A 16848-nucleotide genomic window follows, 5' to 3' on the forward strand; every position below is an offset into this window, starting at 1 on the left:
TAATACTATCACAAGAATAAACATATTCATTTGACAAAAAAAAGAAAAAAAAAGTCTTTCAGTGGATGTTAAATTTAAATATTAAAGACTGTTCTCAATCAATTATAGGAAAATGGCTCCCAAGGTGTTATAAATTACATATTTAAAAGACCTTTAATGAGACTTTCAGCTTTGTGTTCTTACAACACAGCAAACCGCCCTGAGGGAATGCCAACATTTTATATAAGAATAAATCATTCTCTGGTACAAATGTCTGCATGTAAACCTGAGTGTACTGTGCAGGCACACCGTACATGTCTTCCAATGATTAATTCCTCAGATCCTTAATTGTATTAATGTATTATAGTGATGAATTTAAACAAAGAAATAAAATGACTAATATAAGGAATAAGACAGAGATTTCCTCTATCACTCTTGTGGGTCTATCAGACCATCCACTGACCATGAATGCACTTTTTGCGTTCTTCCTTCTCATCTATCTGATGACTCTTATCACAAACCTTATTATTTTTTTCTTGGTCCTCACTGATTACAATCTGCACAACCCAATGTATTTTTTTCTTTCAAACTTGGCATTTCTGGACATGTCTTATTCATCAGTGACCGCACCAAGGATGCTCTTTGATTTGGTCACAAAAAGCCGATCAATATCCATTCCTGCCTGTATAGCACAAGTCTTTTTCTACCTCTCCTTTGCTGGCTCAGAAGTTTTCTTGCTCTCGGCTATGTCCTACGACCGCTACATTGCCATCTGCCACCCTCTACATTACAAACTAATTATGTCTTGGAAGGTCTGTGCCCAGATGGCCTCTCTGGCCTGGGTTGCAGGATATTCTCTCTCTTTAGTTCATACTTTATTTTTGCTCAGGTTGTCCTTCTGTAGGACAGCTTCCATCCACAACTTCTTTTGTGACCTTCCACACTTGTTTCAAATTACATGTACTGACCCCTTCATAAACATGGTGGCCGTATTCTTATCAGGTGCTAGTGCTGCATTCGGAGCCCTTATTCTGACCTTTATTCCCTATGTCTATATTTTCAGTACCATCCTTAGTATCCGTAGCAAGACTGGAAAGAGGAAAGCGTTCTCCACCTGCACCTCACACCTCACCGTGGTCTTCATCTTTTATGGCTCTTTAAGTTTTATTTACTTGGTTCCAACTTCCAGTAATATGGTTAATTTAGACAAACTGTTTACAGTCATATCTTCCCTCATTAACCCATTGCTGAACCCTCTGATCTACAGCCTGAGGAACAAAGATCTCATGGAGGCACTACTGAGGGGTTATTATCACTTAAGTTTAGTGAAGGCACCACACTGAAAACATCATTGTAAACTTTGTTATTTTTTATTTATTTTTTTTTTTTTTATTTCTGGGCCATTTTCAGTTGACTAAAAATTTTCAGTAATGTAATTTATAAAAGGTATAGATGTCAGGGGCTCATAGCTTTACTTACCCTCAGGGCCAGAATCACCATAAGGTGGCTTAGGCAGAATTAGGCAAAATTCACCTTCGCCTGTTTAGGCAAAAATCCTGGCACCGGCCCTGCTTACCCTTGCCTGACCAGGGGGCATTGTAACCCACAGACCAAATGTAACAGATTCAGGATGCTTTGAACCATTCCTCAAAATGACTATTTTGCCTATCATCATTTTTTAACTTTTTTTTTTTTTTCATCTATAAGGCTTTTCACTGGCACAAAGCTGACAAATGGAAAACATTAAAAAAAAAAAAAAAGATTCAGTATTGTCTTTCATAAAATATAAACATGTCAGGGGCTCATAGTTGTACTTACACTTGCATGACCAGGATTCATGGTAACCCACAGACTAAATATACAGTGGGGGAAATAAATATTTGATCCCCTGCAGATTGTGCAAACCAATCAAAATACGCTTATTGCGATTTTTTTTTTTTTTTTTTTTTTACCAAAAATATGTAGCAGAAAACAAATTGGCCTAAAAGGTTAAAAATTTTGATTTTTTTTTTTTTTTTTTTTGAGACTGTCATATAGCAGAATGTGAAAAATATAGATTTTTTTTCAAAATTGTTGCTCTTTTTTTCTTTATAGCGCAAAAAATAACAATTGCAGAGGTGATAAAATACCACCAAAAGAAAGCTCTATTCGTGGGGAAAAAAAGGACGTCAATATTGTTTAGGTACAGCGTTGCATGACTGCGCAATTGTCCGTTAAAGTAACATGTTGCTCAGGTGGGAGACTCGAGTCACATGACTTGACTTAAGTCACCAGTTTGAGGACTTGAGACTTGCTTGACTAAAATTAATAAAAGACTCGACTTGACTTTGACTTGGTATTCATGACTTGAGACTTGACTTTGACTTGAGATATATGACTCGAAATTACTTTACTTTTTTAAGTTATTAAATATTTGCATTTTTTTAAGATGTGTTAAAGCAAAATGAATGTGCCTGTTATGTTTCTGACACCACAGTCACTTAAAACTCCTCAGTGTGTTCTGATTTTTAGGACACTGGCTGTTTAACAATGGAAATGCTTAACATTTTTTTAGTGACTGTGGTGTTGATGACCGGACGAAGGAATTTGAACTGTTTGGGCATTCAAAGTGTTTCTTTAATATGCCAAGAAAAAAGCACTAAGCAGTTTTGTTAATGTTGAAAATAAAACAAAACCTTTCCTGACCACTGACTTTTAACTGATTTAAAGGTGAAAATGGGGTAGATCAGAATTTTGACTTGATTTGTGACTTGACCAAAATAAATGACTTGTCTTCTAGCAGCGACTCGACTTGACTTGCTTGCTTTTCGTCACAGTAACGTGGGACTTGCTTGAGACTTGAAGGTTAAGACTTGAGACTTGCTTGTGACTTGCACATGTGTGACTTACTCCCATGTCTGACATGTTGCCGAATCGCAAAATAGGGCCTGGTCAGGAAGGGGGCAAATCCTCACGGGGCTGAAGTGGTTAAGAACAAACCTACAGTCCCTATTTTCTTTGGGACCGCCTTTAGTTTGGTTAACCTCAAAAAACTCTGTGACTATTTTTGTTACCATCATTTTTTACATATATTTTTATGCATCTCTAAGGCCTTTCAGTGAATCATTGTGAACTTTGACACTTTTTGTATTTCTGTGCCATTTTCAGTTGACTAAAAATCTCAGTAATGTGCATTATAACCAGAGGCGTAACTAGAACCTTCAGGGCCCCGGTGCAAGAAACCATGAAGGGCCCCCCTGGACTCCAGGCCAGTGCCCTTCCCTTCAAACCTGGGGCTCTTCCCACTGATCTTGGGGAACTGGATAGGAGGGGCAGCGGGGGCAGCATACAGAGAAGCCGATCTCCTCCATTTTCCTCCTGCAGCTACAATGGTTAAAAGGAGGACAGTGATTTTTCTACATGCTGCCCCCGCCGCCCCTCCTACCCAGGTGTACAGGGGAGCCGCACAGGCCCGGAGCATGGGGACCCGGTTGCAATTGCAACCCCTGTAGTTACGCCCCTGATTATAACATGTCAGGTGCTCCCGGCTTTACTCAGCTTTAGGGCCGGCACCAGCATAAGGCCTCTTTCACACGGTCCGCATTCCGTTGCGGACCGTGCTCTGCTCAGCGGGGATCGATCCGCCGATCTCCGCTGAGCCGGCTGATGACAGCTCCGTCTCCGCACACAGTGCGGAGAGGGAGGTGTCAGAGCCCCACTGCTCTCTATGGGGAATCGGATGAGAGCGGACCGCCTGTCCGCTCTCATCCGATCCGAAACCCTATTTTCCATCCGTCCGGATTTCACGGACAGGATTGGATGCGGCGGATGGCAGCGGGTGTCAGCGGAGGTGTCACCGCTGACATCCGCTGCTCCATAGGGCTGAATGGGGCATCCGATCAGATCCGCCTAAAAAACTGACAGGCGGATCTGATCGGAACGCCCGTGTGAAAGAGGCCTTAGGCAGAATTAGGCAAAATGCACCTTCACCTGTATAGACAAAAATCCTTACATCAGCCCTGCCCTTGCCTGACCAGGGGGCATTGTTGTTGCAGAGTGCGATCACTGGGTGCAGCGGAGTCCATTCAGATCAGACATTGTGGAGTAACAGGAACTGGCTTCTTTATTGGAACATAACACAGAAAGCAAAGATGTCACCTCATTGTAATAAGAACAGGAAGAGATAACCAACAAGTTCAGTACAGTGTACAGGATATTACAACACATCATAGAAATGCATAGCATATCACTGAGCATTAGCGACATCTAGTGTCCTATTTGTGAACTGCAGTTGATCTGCTAAGCTGAAAGCTGTTGTATCTCCAACAATTGTAACCCACAGACCAAATGTAACCGATTCAGGATGCTTTGCTGTTCCTCAAAATTACTATTTTTCCTGTTGTAATTTTTTAACACGTTTTTTTTTTTTTTTTTGCATCTATTAGGCTTTTAACTGGCACAAAGCAGACAAATGTAAAACATTTGAAAAAATAAAATAATTTTAGCTTGAATAATAAATAAAAATGTCCGTATTGTCTTTCAAAAAATGTAAACATGTCAGGGCCCATAGCTGTTGCATGACCAGGAGTCGTTGTAACCCACAGACCAAATGTAGCAGTTTCAGTACAGTTTGGTTCACCTAAAAAAAACTCTGTGACTATTTTTCATTTTTTACATATATTTTTATTCATCTATAAAGCCTTTCAGTGGCACTAAGTTTTTATGAACACTCAGATCCGTTTTTTTTTTTTTCTTTCTTTTTTTTTATTTGCCAGCGTAAAAGCTGACAAATAAAAAAAATGTGAAAAAATTAAATTTTTAGTATTGATTAATGAGCAACATATTTTGCATAAAACAATATTACTTCCAATAATTTCACTAACTTATTAAAACCCCCTTTTTTTTAAGAAATTATAAATAAAACTGTTTTTAATACTTTTGTGCTGTTAAAGTCCTTGCCTTCCCAACCGCTCCATAATGTTAATCAGTTTCAGCCGCTTTGATATTAAGGAAATTAAGAACAGGTGCACTAGATGGGCAACAATGAGACAACCTCCAAAACAGGAATGGTTTTACAGGTCAATGCCATTTTTTTCCCTACTCATCTTTTCTGACTGTTTTTTCACTAGTTTTGCATTTGGCTGGGGTCGGTGTCACTACTGGTAGCATGAGGCCATACCTGGACCCTATAGAGGGGGTCAGTGTCACTACTGGTAGCATGAGGCCATACCTGGACCCTATAGAGGGGGTCGGTGTCACTACTGGTAGCATGAGGCCATACCTGGACCCTATAGAGGGGGTCAGTGTCACTACTGGTAGGATGAGGCCAAACCTGGACCCTATAGAGGGGGTCAGTGTCACTACTGGTAGGATGAGGCCATACCTGGACCCTATAGAGGGGGGTCAGTGTCACTACTGGTAGCATGAGGCCATACCTGGACCCTATAGAGGGGGGTCAGTGTCACTACTGGTAGTATGAGGCCATACCTGGACCCTATAGAGGGGGGTCAGTGTCACTACTGGTAGTATGAGGCCATACCTGGACCCTATAGAGGGGGTCAGTGTCACTACTGGTACGATGAGGAGATACCTGGACCCTATAGAGGGGGTCAGTGTCCCTTCTGGTAGGATGAGGCCATACCTGGACCCTATAGAGGGGTCAGTGTCACTACTGGTAGCACGAGGAGATACCTGGACCCTATAGAGGGGGTCAGTGTCACTTCTGGTAGGATGAGGCCATACCTGGACCCTATAGAGGGGGTCAGTGTCACTACTGGTAGGATGAGGCCATACCTGGACCCTATAGAGGGGGTCAGTGTCACTACTGGTAGGATGAGGCCATACCTGGACCCTATAGAAGTTGCACAGGCAGTCCAACTCCTCTAGGATGGCACATCAATACGTCTCATTGCCAGAAGGTTTGCTGTGTCTCCCAGCACAGTCTCAGGACCATGGAGGAGATTCCAGGAGACAGGCAGTTACTCTAGGAGAGCTGGACAGGGCTGTAGAATGTCCTTAACCCATCAGCAGGATCAATATCTGCTCCTTTATGCAAGAAAGAACAGGATGATCACTGCTAGAGCCCTACAAAATGACCTCCAGCAGCCACTGGTGTGAATGTCTCGACCAAACAATCAGAAACAGACTTCATGAGGGGGGCCTGAGGGCCCGACGTCCTCTAGTGAAATCCTTGGACCCATTGTCAGACCCTACACTGGTGCAGTGGGTCCTGGGTTCCTCCTGGATGTGTGTGAGGCCGGTTGGATGTGCTGCCAAATTCTATGAAACTCCGTTGGAGACGGCTTGTGGTAGAGAAATGAACATTCAATTCACGGGCAACAGCTCTGGTGGACATTCCTGCAGTCAGCATGCAAATTGCACGCTCCCTCAAAACTTGCCACATCTGTGGCATTGTGCTGTGTGATAAAACTGCACATTTTAGAGTGGCCTTTTATTGTGGGCAGCCTAAGGCACATCTGTGCAATAATCATGCTGTCCAATCCGCATCTTGATATGTCACACCTGTGAGGTGAATGGATTATCTCGGCAAAGGAGAAGTGATCACTAACACAGATTTACACAGATTTTGAGAGAAATCTGCCTTTTGTGTACATATAAAAAGTCTGAGATCTTTGAGTTGAGCTCATGAAAAATGGGGGCAAAAACAAAAGTGTTGTGTTTACAATTTTGTTCACTGTATATACAGTATCTCACAAAGTAAGTACACCCCTCACATTTTTGTAACTATTTTATTCTAACTTTTCATGTGACAACACTAAAGAAATGACACTTTGCTACAATGTAAAGTAGTGAGTGTACAGCTTGTATAACAGTGTAAATTTGCTGTCCCCTCAAAATAACTCAACACACAGCCATTAATGTCTAAACTGCTGGCAACAAAAGTGAGTACACCCCTAAGTGACAATGTCCAAATTGGGCCGAAAGTGTCAATATTTTGTGTGGCCGCCATTATTTTCCAGCACTGCCTTAACCCTCTTGGGCATGGAGTTCACCAGAGCTTCACAGGTTGCCACTGGAGTCCTCTTCCCCTCCTCCATGATGACATCACAGAGCTGGTGGATGTTAGAGACCTTGCGCTCCTCCACCTTCCATTTGAGGATGTCCCACAGATGCTCAATAGGGTTTAGGTCTGGAGACATGCTTGGCCAGTCCATCACCTTTACCATCAACTTTTTAAGCAAGGCAGTGGTCATCTTGGAGGTGTTTGGGGTCGTTATGTTGGAATATTGCCCTGCCCCCCAGTCTCTGAAGGGAGGGGATCATGCTCTGCTTCAGTATGTCACAGTACATGTTGGCATTCATGGTTCCCTCAATGAACTGTAGCTCCCCAGTGCCGGCAGCACTCATGCAGCCCCAGACCATGACACTCCCACCACCATGCTTGACTGTAGGCAAGACACTTGTACTCCTCACCTGGTTGCCGCCACACACGCCTGACACCATCTGAACCAAATAAGTGTATTTTGGTCTCATCAGACCACAGGAGATGGTTCCAGTAATCCATGTCCTTAGTCTGCTTGTCTTCAGCAAACTGTTTTCAGGCTTTCTTGTCCATCATCTTTAGAAGAGGCTTCCTTCTGGGATGACAGCCATGCAGACCAATTTGATGCAGGGAGATTTACCTTCACTTCCTGTCCCATAGCCAAATATGAAAGTGAGAGAAAATTCCTGCAAGTTAAAATAATCCATTGGAGCCTCCTAGGTCACCGGAACCATCGGAAGGTTTCCCCACAAAATGTGTGATTTTCTTTTTAATTTCACTCTTAATGATAACGGTGACAACTGGACAGTGTTGGGGGTAACTAGTTACAATACTAATATTGGTAACTACACTACTTTACTAGACTATAGGAGGTAACTACACTACTTTACTAGACTATAGGAGGTAACTACACTACTTTACTAGACTATAGGAGGTAACTACACTACTTTACTAGGCTATAGGAGGTAACTACACTACTTTACTAGACTATAGGAGGTAACTACGCTACTATAGGAGGTAACTAAACTACTTTACTAGGCTATAGGAGGCAACTACACTACTTTACTAGACTATAGGAGGTAACTACACTACTTTACTAGGCTATAGGAGGTATCTACACTACTTTACTAGGCTATAGGAGGTAACTACACTACTTTACTAGACTATAGGAGGTAACTACACTACTTTACTAGGCTATAGGAGGTAACTACACTACTTTACTAGACTATAGGAGGTAACTACACTACTTTACTAGGCTATAGGAGGTAACTGCACTACTTTACTAGACTATAGGAGGTAACTACACTACTTTACTAGACTATAGGAGGTAACTACACTACTTTACTAGACTATAGGAGGTATCTACACTACTTTACTAGACTATAGGAGGTATCTACACTACTTTACTAGGCTATAGGCGGTAACTACACTACTTTACTAGAATATAGGAGGTAACTACACTACTTTACTAGGCTATAGGAGGTAACTACACTACTTTACTAGACTATAGGAGGTATCTACACTACTTTACTAGGCTATAGGCGGTAACTACACTACTTTACTAGAATATAGGAGGTAACTACACTACTTTACTAGGCTATAGGAGGTAACTACACTACTTTACTAGACTATAGGAGGTAACTACACTACTTTACTAGGCTATAGGAGGTAACTACACTACTTTACTAGACTATAGGAGGTAACTACACTACTTTACTAGGCTATAGGAGGTAACTGCACTACTTTACTAGACTATAGGAGGTAACTACACTACTTTACTAGACTATAGGAGGTAACTACACTACTTTACTAGACTATAGGAGGTATCTACACTACTTTACTAGGCTATAGGCGGTAACTACACTACTTTACTAGAATATAGGAGGTAACTACACTACTTTACTAGGCTATAGGAGGTAACTACACTACTTTACTAGACTATAGGAGGTATCTACACTACTTTACTAGGCTATAGGAGGTAACTACACTACTTTACTAGACTATAGGAGGTAACTACACTACTTTACTAGGCTATAGGAGGTAACTACACTACTTTACTAGACTATAGGAGGTATCTACACTACTTTACTAGGCTATAGGAGGTAACTACACTACTTTACTAGACTATAGGAGGTAACTACACTACTTTACTAGGCTATAGGAGGTAACTACACTACTTTACTAGACTATAGGAGGTAACTACACTACTATAGGAGGTAACTAAACTACTTTACTAGGCTATAGGAGGCAACTACACTACTTTACTAGACTATAGGAGGTAACTACACTACTTTACTAGGCTATAGGAGGTAACTAAATTACTTTACTAGGCTATAGGAGGTAACTACACTACTTTACTAGACTATAGGAGGTAACTACACTACTTTACTAGACTATAGGAGGTAACTACACTACTTTACTAGACTATAGGAGGTAACTACACTACTTTACTAGGCTATAGGAGGTAACTACACTACTTTACTAGACTATAGGAGGTAACTACACTACTTTACTAGGATATAGGAGGTAACTACACTTCTTTACTAGGCTATAGGAGGTAACTACATTACTTTACTAGGCTATAGGAGGTAACTACACTACTTTACTAGACTATAGGAGGTAACTACACTACTTTACTAGGCTATAGGAGGTAACTACACTACTTTACTAGACTATAGGAGGTAACTACACTACTTTACTAGGCTATAGGAGGTAACTGCACTACTTTACTAGACTATAGGAGGTAACTACACTACTTTACTAGACTATAGGAGGTATCTACACTACTTTACTAGGCTATAGGCGGTAACTACACTACTTTACTAGAATATAGGAGGTAACTACACTACTTTACTAGGCTATAGGAGGTAACTACACTACTTTACTAGACTATAGGAGGTATCTACACTACTTTACTAGGCTATAGGAGGTAACTACACTACTTTACTAGACTATAGGAGGTAACTACACTACTTTACTAGGCTATAGGAGGTAACTACACTACTTTACTAGGCTATAGGAGGTAACTACACTACTTTACTAGACTATAGGAGGTAACTACACTACTTTACTAGGCTATAGGAGGTAACTACACTACTTTACTAGACTATAGGAGGTAACTACGCTACTATAGGAGGTAACTAAACTACTTTACTAGGCTATAGGAGGCAACTACACTACTTTACTAGACTATAGGAGGTAACTACACTACTTTACTAGGCTATAGGAGGTAACTACACTACTTTACTAGACTATAGGAGGTATCTACACTACTTTACTAGGCTATAGGAGGTAAATACACTACTTTACTAGGCTATAGGAGGTAACTACACTACTTTACTAGACTATAGGTGGTAACTACACTACTTTACTAGGCTATAGGAGGTAACTAAATTACTTTACTAGGCTATAGGAGGTAACTACACTACTTTACTAGACTATAGGAGGTAACTACACTACTTTACTAGACTATAGGAGGTAACTACACTACTTTACTAGACTATAGGAGGTAACTACACTACTTTACTAGGCTATAGGAGGTAACTACACTACTTTACTAGACTATAGGAGGTAACTACACTACTTTACTAGGATATAGGAGGTAACTACACTTCTTTACTAGGCTATAGGAGGTAACTACATTACTTTACTAGGCTATAGGAGGTAACTACACTACTTTACTAGACTATAGGAGGTAACTACACTACTTTACTAGGCTATAGGAGGTAACTACACTACTTTACTAGACTATAGGAGGTAACTACACTACTTTACTAGACTATAGGAGGTAACTACACTACTTTACTAGGCTATAGGAGGTAACTACACTACTTTACTAGACTATAGGAGGTAACTACACTACTTTACTAGGCTATAGGAGGTAACTACACTACTTTACTAGGCTATAGGAGGTAACTACACTACTTTACTAGACTATAGGAGGTAACTACACTACTTTTCTAGACTATAGGAGGTAACTACACTACTTTACAAGACTATAGGAGGTAACTACACTACTTTACTAGGCTATAGGAGGTAACTACACTACTTTACTAGGCTATAGGAGGTAACTACACTACTTTACTAGACTATAGGAGGTAACTACACTACTTTACTAGACTATAGGAGGTAACTACACTACTTTACTAGGCTATAGGAGGTAACTACACTACTTTACTAGGATATAGGAGGTAACTACACTACTTTACTAGGCTATAGGAGGTAACTACACTACTTTACTAGGCTATAGGAGGTAACTACATTACTTTACTAGGCTATAGGAGGTAACTACACTACTTTACTAGACTATAGGAGGTAACTAAACTACTTTACTAGGCTATAGGAGGTAACTACACTACTTTACTAGACTATAGGAGGTAACTACACTACTTTACTAGGCTATAGGAGGTAACTAAACTACTTTACTAGGCTATAGGAGGCAACTACACTACTTTACTAGGCTATAGGAGGTAACTACACTACTTTATTAGACTATAGGAGGTAACTACATTACTTTACTAGACTATAGGAGGTAACTACACTACTTTACTAGGCTATAGGAGGTAACTACACTACTTTACTAGACTATAGGAGGTAACTACACTACTTTACTAGGCTATAGGAGGTAACTACACTACTTTACTAGGCTATAGGAACGCGCTTTCCTGCGCCACCCAAGCCGTGCGATACAATCGTTATTTGGAAGAATAGAGAGGGATGAAGTTTATGACTTTTTGTTGCACTTTATGTTTTATTCTGTTTTTTCAGGTTTTGTTCTCATGTTTCCCAAAGCCTGTGTTTATACAATAAACTCTATGCAGAAAGAGTGTCATGTATCTTCTTCTACACGGTCAACTAAGAAAGAGGAAAGTAAAGTAATAAGTAGTGAAGTTACTTTTCAAATGCGGTAACTAGTAAAGTAATCTCGTTACAATTTACAGAAGTAACTAGTTACATTTTTTGAGTAACTACCCCAACACTGCAACTGGAGGGGGTGAATCTCTCTAACAGGGGCACAGACAGCAATAAAAACCCATCAGGTGTTCTAATACTTCTCAAAAACTTAAATAAAGTTTTTCTATAAGTTCTATTTTGAGAATCAAGTTTATTTTAATTTCACTTTTGATGATAACGAAAAACAGGACAAACAGTACTGCAGAATTGGAAGGGAACTACCCCCCCCCACCCCATCGCACAATGGGGGGCACTAGTGGACTCGGCTCTGCCCCTTTACAAACTGACATATATGGGACGACAATGCCCTCAAAAGTTTGGGAAAATTTGGGATGGTTGGACTACTGCCAGATCTTTGCAGCTATAGTCGCCCATGTTCGGCGGAAAGTGTTATGGGCCCTGGTGGTAAGGTGGATACCGTATGGATACTGGTGGAGGGCGCAGGGGGGGGAGGCTGGCCTCTCGCCTCCCTCAACTTCGCCCTCTGGAGCTCCCCTCCTCGATCCCCCTCCAGGGGGACCCACTGTCTTTGCGGGGGGCCATCTGGTCAAGGCCCTGCTTAATGCTTTTGTGCTCCTTGTTGTTGGACTATTCCTTTATGTTGTGTTAATCTGACTATGAGTACGGTGTGCATGTCTTCTTCTTATGGCTCTGTTATCCCTTTTTTTGTGTTTATACCTTGTTGGCAATGTTTGATTTTTGTTCGATGTTTTTCATTATCAATAAAATGTTTCTGTTAACCACTTAAGACCCGGAAGATTTTACCCCCTTCCTGACCAGGCCCTATTTTGTGATTTGGCACTGTGTGACTTTAACGGACAATTGCGCGGTCGTGCGACGCTGTACCTAAACAAATTTGACGTCCTTTTTTTCCCCACAAACAGAGCTTTCTTTTGGTGGTATTTGATCACCTCTGCGATTTTTTGATCATGCGCTATAAACAGAAAAAGAGCGTCAATTTTGCAAAAATAACAATATTTTTCACATTTTTTTATATGAAATTCCCCCAAAAAAATTTTAACATTTTAGGGCAACTTGTTTTCTGCTACCTATGTTTGGTAGAAAAAAAAAGCGCAATAAGCGTATTTTGATTGGTTTGCCTAAAAGTTATTGCGTTTACTAACTAAGGGAAAGATTTTTGTCATTTTTATTGTTTTTTTTTTAACGAGTAATGGCGGTGATCTGTTATTTTGCTTTTTTTTTTTTTTTGCGGCGGACAGATCGGGTCCCTGACTAACATTTTTGCATTTTTGGGGGTACCAGTGACATTACTGCAGTAATCAGTGCTATACATATGCACTGTTACTGTAAAAATGACACTGGCAGGGAAGGGGTTAACTTTATTGGAGAAGGAGGGGTTAAGTGTGTCCCTAGGGGAGTGCTTCTAACTGTGAAGGGGTGTGGCTTGTTGTGTAACTACAGAGATATACGATCCTGCGTAACAGGACCGTATGATCTCTGCAGTTACATTAGGGAGTAATGTACTGACGGCTTTGTTTACATCAGCCGCCTGCCTTTCTCCCTCTGTAACGGACGATCGCGAGTGACCGGTGGACATCGGGTCCGCCAGTCACACGCGCAGGGATAACAGTGAACGAGCAGGGCAGGAGCTCGCCTCCGGCGGCGTGCACTCGCCCCCTATTGGCTCGCAGACGAGTGACGTCACTTTGCCTGCATGGAGCTGACCGCCGCAGTATATCTACTTGCGGCGGTCGGCAAGCATAGGTGTGCGCAGCTTATTGCATTAGGGTGTGCACCCCAAAGCTCAAACACATAGACATGTGTATATACTGATGGTGTCAGTAGGTTAGAGATCTGTGTCTGTAGTTTTATTGTTGTTTTTTATTATTTTTTACAATTTTTTTTTTGTTAGCCTAGTTAGGGAGCTTTGGTGAAATATCAGGGCTCTAAACAGGGGGAATCTGCATCACAAGGGGTGATTAGGGTGTGCCCAGGCACACCTGGCACACCCTGTGCGCACGCCTATGTCGGCAAGTAGTTAAAAAAAAAACAGCACAAACAGGGACAGTGCAAACTAGAGAGTGTGAATCTCCCCAAAGGTGGCACAACAGCAATAAAAACCTAACAAGTGTTCTGATCTCTCTCCAGTCTGTCCAAAACTAAAATAAAGTGGTGCCTTATGCAAATTGAATAAAAAAAAATATTAGAATGGGTTGAATTAATTATTACCAGAGATTTTTAGGGGAAAAATTTTGGGTTATACAAACAGTAAAAAATGAAGATACTCAAAATTACAAACAGGCCATGCATTAAAAGCTGCTATAGCCTATCAAGCCTCCATCTTTTACGGCTCCATACTTTTTATTTATTTGGTTCCTACTTCCAGCAATTTGTTCAGTTTACAATCATATCTGCCCTCACTAATGCCTCGTACACACGTACCGATCGTCGGCCGAACGATCGGCCGTCTTTTGTCCAGGGCTGTCCTGTCCGCTGAAAAGTGCAAAAGACTGCACACGAATTTTGTCGGCCAACAACAGCCGACTGCAGAAGTGATGTCATGTGATGGTTAACTTTCCCTGTGTTTTTTCTTTTCTGAGCATGCCCAGTCTTGCAAATCTGCTGATTGTCGGCCGAATTCTGTACTGACTGGCAAACAATCGGCCGTTCTGGTGTCGGCCAACAAAAATTTTAATGCCTGCACAACAGATTCTGTTCGGCCGAAAATGTGCTGTCGGCTGTCGGAAGCATCATACTAACAAGCCTACAATCGGCCGATCGGTCGTCGGCCGAATATTTACGGCCGACAATCGATACGTGTGTACGAGTCTTAACCCAATGCTGAATTCTCTGATCTACAGCCTGAGGAACAAATATCTCATGGAGGGATTTATGAGGTCTTATTATCACTAAAAGTTATTCCAGGCATCATTATGAAAATAATAATTGCAAAATTTGACACTTTTTGTATTTCTGTGCCATTTTCAGTTGACTATAAATATCAGTAATGACCTTTATAAAATGTAAATCTGTCAGGGGCTCGTACTTGCACTTACTGTTGCACGACCAGGGATCATTGTAACCCACAGACCAAATGTAGCAGTTTCAGTATGCTTTGCTTAGCTTCATAATTACTATTTTGCCTACCGTCATTTTTGTTTTACAAAGATTTAATTGCATCAATAAGGCCTTTAACTGGCACAAACCTGACAAATGGAAAAAATATATAGTTATAGTTTAACCACTTGCCGACCAGTCTCGTTGACTGTACTGCGGCAAAGTGGTTCGTTATCGTCTGGCGACGTAGACCTACGTCACCAGACATTCCCCTCTCTCGGCGGCGCGTGCGCGCCGCCGGAGGCTCGCTCCCGCTGTAATCAGTCACAGCGGGAGTCGGGCCAGGGGAGGAGCGGCGGTGATTACCGCCGCTCTTCCCCGATCATCGGGGGAATCAAGTGTGGAGATCCGCCCGCTTGTGTAAACAAAGCGGGCGGATCTCCTAAGTGACAGGCAGGGTCAGATTGCAGGGTTCACCTGCGATCTGTCCCTGTGTCACTCAGTCACCCCCCCCCCCCCCACACACATGTCAGTAAGCACCAGGCATACATTAACCCCTCCCTCTCCAATAAAATTAACCCCTTCCCTGCCAGTGTCATTTTTACAGTAACAGTGCATATTTATAGCTGATTACTGTAGTAATGTCACTGGTACCCCCAAAAGTGTCAAAAATGTCAGTCAAAGGTCCAATCTGTCCGCCACAATGTCGCAGTACTGCAAAAAAAATTGCAGATCGCCGCCATTACTCGTTAAAAAAAACACCAAAAATTACAAAAATCTCTCCCTTAGTTAGTAAACGCAATAACTTTTGCGTAAACCCATCAAAATACGCTTATTGCGATTTTTTTTTTTACCAAAATTATGTAGCAGAAAACAAATTTGGCCAAAAATGATAAAAAAATTTTGATTTTTACATTTTTTTTTGGGGGGGGGGCTGGGATTTCATAAAAAAAAAATGTGAAAAATACTGTTATTTTTTCAAAATTCACGCTCTTTTTTTGTTTATAGCGCAAAAAGTGAAAATCGCACAGGTCATCAAATACTACCAAAAGAAAGCTCTGTTTGTGAGAAAAAAAGGACGTAAATGTTGTTTGGGTACGGCGTTGCATGACCGCGCAATTGTCAGTTAAAGTCGCACAGTGCCGAATCGCAAAAAGTGGCCTGGACGTAAGACAGCAAAATCCTCCGGTGGTAAAGTGGTTAAATAATGAGCAACATATTTTGCATACAATAATTATATTCCCAATATTTTTACTAAATAGTGTTCTCCTTTTTATCCAAGTACAGGGACCCCAAATATATGTAAGTTTTTATACAAGGAAAAAGGGGGTTTCAGGGACACACCCTGCTTGTACTGGAACTTTAATGGCATCACATGAGACAAGGACAAATTTAATAAAATGATTTTATTTACAACATTTTAACCGGTTCCCGACTGGTTGCTGCCTTTTTACTGTGGCAATGTGGCTCTCCTGCGTGAATTGACGTAGGGCTACGTTGGTCGCTTGAAGGCAGCTAGGGGGTGAGCACGCGCCGCCGCCGGGGCGCTTCCGCCCCCACCCAGCAGCGTCCGTCAGTCCGCCAGTTCTACAAATAATTGGCCAGTAACTGTTGTCACTGTGTGTAGCAGAGTTAACACAGCAAAAGAGGCCCAATGTTTGCAGGACTAAAATACAATCTTAGAAAATTATACTGTTAAATAACACCCCACTTCAATATGTGGCATTGGTGTAGCACACCAGTTCAAAAAATTGGCCAGTGAGTTAGGCGCTGTGTGTACCAGACTTCACTCAGCAAACTAGGCAATGTTGATGCATGACACAAATACACTTGAAAAAGTTTACTCAGATAACATCCCACTTCAATATGTGGCATTGGGGGGGGGGGGGGCAATTGGTCTATCACACCAGTTATAA

General features: G+C 41.5%; 1 pseudogene across 1 annotated transcript; it reads left to right on the plus strand.

Moving 5' to 3' along the window:
• The first annotated feature begins 303 nt into the window (after positions 1–303).
• On the plus strand, positions 304–1322 carry LOC309561701 (olfactory receptor 2A12-like; annotated as a pseudogene). The gene has a single exon. The product of its transcript is annotated as an olfactory receptor 2A12-like (transcript).
• The last annotated feature ends 15526 nt before the right edge of the window (positions 1323–16848 follow it).

Source organism: Pelophylax lessonae (assembly GCF_965119305.1).
Source record: "Pelophylax lessonae genome assembly, chromosome: 8".
NCBI lineage: Eukaryota > Metazoa > Chordata > Amphibia > Anura > Ranidae > Pelophylax > Pelophylax lessonae.